This window comes from Spinacia oleracea, chromosome 1 (assembly GCF_020520425.1).
Source record: "Spinacia oleracea cultivar Varoflay chromosome 1, BTI_SOV_V1, whole genome shotgun sequence".
Classification (NCBI taxonomy): Eukaryota; Viridiplantae; Streptophyta; class Magnoliopsida; order Caryophyllales; family Amaranthaceae; genus Spinacia; species Spinacia oleracea.
The window spans coordinates 48,225,236-48,232,444 of record NC_079487.1 but is presented as its reverse complement, the minus strand read 5'-3'; the positions used below and the strand labels follow the sequence as shown (position 1 = coordinate 48,232,444).

Genomic DNA, 7,209 nt, shown 5'->3' with positions numbered 1-7,209 from the left:
GAAAACTAACCACTTTGACTTTTCTATTTCTCCTTTTTATTTAACGAATCTCAAATTATGGGACAGGATACGTTCTGTTCGATTTATTGATCGATTGCGACAGAACGCGTGAACAATTTCGCAGCGTGAGGCTTAGGCTAGGGGTTGGAGTCAATACTCAGAATATGAATTGTGTGTTGTTTTCACGTCGAATTTGGGGCTGTATTTATAGGGAAGAGTTCGTGGAAAGATAGAATTTTAGAGCTCTAATCCACAAAGAATTAGGAAAAAACACGTACCCAGGTAATTCCAGCGCCCAAGCCTGGGCTCCTAAGATTTCGGCGCCCAGAGCCAGGCGTTGAAAATAGGGTCTGGGCTGTTTTCTTAGTCAGATTCGGATTCCTGAAATCCGTAGTGTTTGAGACTTAATCGAGTCTTTTAGTGCGTATCAATTTCATGACGGAATGCGTCTGGGCCCGTTACGAACTCTAGGCTCGTTAGGATTTTAATTAATACGTAACTCTTATTTCCGAATCATATTAGGAATAGGATTCTCGCAGTTTTCTATCTCATTTAGGATTTATGTTGGAGTGCAACACCTAATTCTGACAGGTTTCTATCTTTTATGACTTGCCACTTTTAGAAGCTACCCTTTACGGCAGTCACTATTTTTAGCAGGTTTCCATAAATAGCAGGTTTCTATAAATAGCAGGTTTCGGGTGAAACGAGAAGGGTGATTGAGATTCGTTATTTTATAGGAGATGCGTTGTCAAGTGGATATTTATGTTTTCATCATCGAACCTTTCCCTTTCGGGAATGGGGACAAAAGTGGGTGTCTACACTTGGGTTTTGTTTGATTGTGGAATTAATTCGATTGATGTTTTTGTTTATTGTTGTTGTGTAGTGAAGTATTACAATTTTTTTACGAATTTAATTATGGTTTATGTTGGGATATTTTTGGGTTTTCAAGTTAAGTTGTTATTCATTGTAATTAGGATAAGACATATTTTTGGATTTTCAAGTTAAGTTGTTATTCATTGTAATTAAGTTGTTATTCATGTGCTTCGGATTGTTTCTTGTTGTTATACAGTAAATGCATATGTTTCGGTATGTAGTCGTCTTAGGAATAGTCTTTGGTCCTATAGTTGCAAATGCTAAAAGATTCTAGAAGGGGAAATGTGTTCAATGACATTGGTGAAACCAAAGAATGGTAATGCTTATCATCAACATGTTGCATCTGTTCCTTTGAGCTTTGGCTTTCAGACTTTAAGTCAGTATTACTGAAAGAACTCTATGGACTGAACTATTTATATTATATTCTTGTGAATTGGGACTCAGTTGTAGTTGATGTTGAGGGATCAAGGATCATATTGAGTATTAAATGTGCTTGAAATCTCAGATTGATGCTTGCTAACCTACTACTGCTGCTATGCTGCTGCTATGCTTTGCTGCTATACTGCTGATGTTGTTGTTAATTTTTCTGTAATGCTGGAATATATTATGTTGTTACTGCTGTATAGTCATGAACACGATATTACTAAAGACATAATATTTTTTGTTTGAAAAAATTGCAGATTTTGCTTACAGAGATTGGATCAAGGTTGGTCACTTTACTAGTAGAGAGACTTCTATCAGTAGTCAATGCCCTGCTCCACCGGTGCTACAAGTATCCAACTGCAACTTCTGCGGAGGTGCCTCAGTCTCTTAGAAAGGAGCTTTCCGGTGTCTGTAGGGCTTGCTTCTCAGCAGATGATGTAAACAAGCATGTTGATTTCGTGCAAGAGTACAAGCCAGACTTTGAACGTGATATTGATCCAGATAACACTTCTACCTTCCCAGCAACACTTTCTAAACTCACTGAGAGATTGAAGCATTGGAATAATGTTCTGCAAAGCAATGTTGAGGACAGATTTCCTGCTGTGCTGAAGCTGGAAGAGGAAAGCAGGGTTTTGCGTGATTTCCATGTTGTTGATGTTGAGCTTCCAGGACAGTATTTCACTGATCAGGTATGAATAGTTCTCATCAGACATAGAATCCCCTATTGCTTGACTCTACATAGTGATTTTGGCGTTTTTATATAAAAAAGAATAGCTTCCTCTGTTTCTTTTTTCTCTTAATTTGTCAGCTAAAACTTTTCTATTTCCTTAGGAAATTACTCCTGATCATACAGTAAAATTAGGTTGCCTAATACAACAGGAATAGGGTTAGTGCAAATCACATTTCTGAAATAGAGGTAGCATTCAAGGCCGGGAAATATACACTGGAATAGGGATGCTAAGCTATTAAGCTAACCACTTTGATTAAAAGGTTAAGGTGATCCTGATCCATCCTGGTTGAAGGGACTGGATAGGCCCATGTTTTACAGAAGCCTTGGAACGACTTGGACTCGGGTCAACAGGCCGATAGTCTTCCAAGCTCACTTCACTACCATATCTGTAAAACTATATGTTATCAAAATGATGATTATGTTATCAAAATAATGATTATAACAGGAATCAATGGGTTGTAATCGAGATTTCCATGCTTAATATTAGCAAGGTGTTCCTATTTCTGGGGATATATGAAATGCCAATTGTATTCTGCACAAGACATAACATTACTTGAGTTAAATGAAGAATCGAAGAGTTCAGATAACTTAGCTTTGATATATGACTGCAAATTCAGGGCTAGCAGACCAAGTGCTTCATCAGAACATAATGATAAGAGTTCCTTTACACTTAAGTCTCTCTAAAAGAATGAGAGTAATCGTTTAACCTATTTTCTGGTTAATTATTGTGCATTATCTCAGACTCCCGAAGCACTCAAGCTATATATGCCATTCAATTAATCTTATTTTGAAATTGGACACAACATTCATATCCCTGATTCCTGTTAGTTAGCTCTGGTTAATATTTTAGACCGGTTAGCCAGTTCTGGTTAATATTTTATTTCAAGCCCCATTTTTGCATGAATCTATCTTGATTGTTTTGTTAATTTTCAGAAACTCGAAGCTTACGCACATGCTGCAGAGCTCTTGAGGTGAGATACTTTAGTCCAATATTTATCCCTTGAAGGATCAAATTACAACTAAGCCTTGTTGAACCAAGATGTGGCTGTAAGTTATCTGCCTTATTTATCCAGATTAGTCCTAGCGCTGCAGACTTGGGGGAGACTTTATGCTCCCTGAACTTTGCTAGTCGAGTCAAGGGAATCGAATATGGTCCAGCTCGCAAGCGGACAAATTTTTCTGAGCTCCTCAAGTATAAGCATCTGGTATGTTCTATGAGAATTTTTTAGAATAATATTGTTGTTGAGTTTTGCCTGCTGTTTATGCTCGTATTTCTTTCATCAGGTTAAGAAATCAAAGAATGATGAAAAAGAAGCAAATTAAAGAAACTGCAGGATAATGTACAATCTTTGCAGCTAAGACTTTCTGCCAGAGAGCATATCTGCAGAAATCTCCAAGAGAAGGTACTGTTGCTACTCTCTCTCTGAAGATGATATCTGCAGTCTGCTTGGTCAACTTGTCCTAAGTTGACATTGTTTGCAGTAATCGATCAAAAGTTTATAAATATAAACTAAACAACTTTCATATTTGGTTGGTTGCTTTTTTGTTCTGTTCTGTGAGATATTGGTGCATTCCCGTTGTGTATTAGCTAGCAATTTGCCCCCTAAGTATGAACATATATTGGAAATATGGTAGAATATTAAATGAATCAGGCTTTTAAGTGATACAGTCTACATCAGCTGAAGGTACAATATCATGGAATATTTAGGTAGAGGCAGGATTTTGTTAATTTATTTGAAGCAGGATTTTGACCCTTATATGATTATATCATAATTCATGGAAGTAACCTAATACCTATAAAAAAACTGCAGTGTGTTGCTTCATTGTACTTCGACTAGCTTGTTTTATGATGATTGTTTCAAGATGATCTTGCATGGAGTATGTGATGATTGAGAACTTCATACTTATTTCTTATTTTAGTTTGTTGGCTTTAGCTTACTAAAATTTATGTATTTTAAGGTTTTTGCTGCAATTTCCTATTCTTCTTATCCAAATAAACAACTTGCTGATGCTCACGTTTGTCTTAAAAAATCACCATGATACAGAAGCTGATTTCTTGATCCGAAAGGAGTAAATCCATCTGTAACTTGGTTCTTTAGCTGCTTTTGACTTTGTTCTGCTTGTACTTGGTTGTCTGTACCTATGGTTTATATAAGTGAATAAACATGCCAATTTCCTGTTCTAACCTTATGTGTGTTTTTTTTGGGTGGGAATTTATTAGTTTATGCAGATGGAAGTATCTGTCTTGACATTTTACAAAACCAATGGAGTCCCATATATGATGTTGCTGCTATCCTAACGTCAATTCAGGTAACAAGTTGCCTTGAGGAATTTCTTGGGATTTTAGGCACATATTTATAATTAGTATCTCTTGTTTATAGTAGTAATTAGTATTTTCTTTTACATGCTTGTGATTCACTGCAGAGTTCATTTTGATCCATGTTAAGAAAGAGCAAAAAAGTGTGTTGAAATGGTTTTATTCAATAAATATTTAAAGAGCTATAGGAGAGTTTCATCTTTTGAATCCTCATTCTATCTAGTGCTTTAAGGAACTTCAAGTATAGAGAGGTGTTATTTTATTCTTATTACATGATTAATATGCATAGTTTTAACTTTCTAAAACTCATTCTAATCTATGTATATACATTTAAGGCTCATTGGGTTGTTATAGGTCATATTTAGAGCTAAAATGACATTTACGCTCCGAACTATGAACTAAAGAACCTAAGAACTCATTTTATTCTTATTACATGATTATTATGCATAGTTATAACTTTCTAAAACTCATTCCAATCTATGTAAGCACATTTAAGGCTCATTGGGTCGTTAAAGGTCATATTTAGAGCTAAAACGACATTTTCGCTCCCAACTTTGAACTAAAGATCCTAAGGACTCATTTTATTCTTATTACCTGATTAATATGCATAGTTTTAACTTTCTAAAACTTATTCCAATCTATGTATGCACATTTAAGGCTCACTGAGTCGTTATATGTCATATTTAGAGCTAAAATGACATTTACGCTCCCAACTTTAAACTAAAAAACCTAAGGACTATTTGATTCTGATTACATGATTAATATGCATAGTTTTAAATTTCTAAACCTCATTTGAATCTATTTATGCACATTTAAGGCTCATTGGATTGTTATAGGTCATATTTAGAGCTAAAATGACATTTACGCTCCCAACTTTAAACTAAAGAACCTAAGGACTCATTTTATTCTTATAACATGATTAATATGCATAGTTTTAACTTTCTAAAACTCATTAGAATCTATTTATGCATATTTAAAGCTCATTGGATCGTTATAGACTTATAGGTCATATTTAGAGCTAAAATGACATTTACGCTCCCAACTTTGAACTAAAAAACCTAAGGACTCATTTTATTCTTATTACATGATTAATATGCATATTTTTAATTTTTTTAAACATATTTCAATCTATGTATGCACATTTAAGGCTTATTGGGTCGTTATAGGTCATATTTAGAGCTAAAATGACATTTACGCTCCCAACTTTGAACTAAATAACCTAATAAGGACTCATTTTATTTTTATTACATGATTAATATGCATAGTTTTAACTTTCTAAAACTCATTCCAATCTATGTATACATATTTAAGGCTCATTGGGTCGTTATTGGTCATATTTAGAGCTAAAATGACATTTTCGCTCCCAACTTTGAACTAAAGATCCTAAGGACTCATTTTATTCTTATTAGATAATTAATGTCCATAGTTTTAACTTTTTAAAACTCATTCCAATCTATGTAAGCACATTTAAGGATAATTGGGTCGTTATAGGGCATATTTAGAGCTAAAATGACATTTCCGCTCCCAACTTTGAACTAAAGAACCCAAGGACTCGATGATTCTTATTACATGATTAATATGCATAGTTTTAACTTTCTAAAACTCATTCCAATCTATTTATGCACATTTAAGACTCATTGGGTCGTTATAGGTCATATTTAGAGCTAAAATGACATTTTCGCTCCCAACTTTGAACTAAAGAACCTAAGGACTCATTTGATTCTTATTACATGATTAATATGTATAGTTTTAACTTTCCTTACTCTTGAGTCGTATTCTAGACTATTAGTACATTGTCATTAGTTTCTTGATTGTTAAAATGTGACATTTAATTTTCATTTAATCTAATGCTCCCATCAAATTTTTGTTTTTGTAAAGGTTTACACTCCGAGGAATGCGCCTTATGCTAGTGAGGAAATTGAAGTGGTTCGTGAGCAATGGGATAAGTTTATTACCAGGAAATATTTATTATTTGCCTGAGCGCGCTTGATCGAGTAGGTTATGTTATAGAACAATATTTTATATTAAAATGTATGCGTACGTTGAAATTGGAATGTACATATATTTAAATGTATGTGGTACGTGCATTTTGGTTTTGGGATATATACAAAACAACACTTATTGTTTTTATATTTGTTATACAGGTTGCGATATTCTATTATTGTTGTGACAGGTTTCTATATTTGGTGCAAGGCACTCTAGGTATTCCTAAACAAAACTAAAATTTTCCCGCCAAAAGTGCTTTGTTGCAGCGTACATATATGTGTACGCTGCAACAAGGGTGTAAAATTTGGCAAAATTCAGACTTGTTGCAGCGTACAAATAGATGTACCCTGCAACATGTGGGGTCTTTTGTAGCTTACATGAATTTGTACGTTGTAACAAGTCAAGAATTTGGCAAAATTTTTGACACTTGTTGCATGTACGCTGTAAAAATCACTTTTCGCAGCGAACATTGTACGCTGCAACAAGTTCAGACTTGTTGCAGGCTCCCCAGTTGCAGCATACGATGTACGCTGCAATAGGGGTCTAAAAGCCCGCTGCAATAAGGGTTTTTTCTACTAGTGATATAATAAACTTTAAATTCTAGCATACATGCATAATTTATTATTTATCAAGCATTTTATTCAAGTTATGTGTTCCGGCAGGTGTGAATAAAATGATTCCAAGATCCTTAAATCATTGAAGAATGAAGGACATTATGTATTTAGACTCAATTCTAAAATATTTTAGGTAAGCAATGTTAGGTTATGATACATATGACATTTACATAAATCATGCGGAAACAACCATTAACCCAGGAATCATATTATTTACACATAATCATATAGCATAATTAGATGCATACTCTTTGTTGCGTGCCCTC

At 34.3% G+C, this 7,209-nt stretch overlaps 1 long non-coding RNA gene across 1 annotated transcript; it reads left to right on the top strand.

Moving 5' to 3' along the window:
- The first annotated feature begins 1,730 nt into the window (after positions 1–1,730).
- Positions 1,731–3,225, top strand: LOC130465865 (uncharacterized). The gene is made up of 3 exons (XR_008925882.1): positions 1,731–1,985; positions 2,960–2,997; positions 3,100–3,225. It is a non-coding gene; the product is annotated as an uncharacterized lncRNA (long non-coding RNA).
- Positions 3,226–7,209: the final 3,984 nt, after the last annotated feature.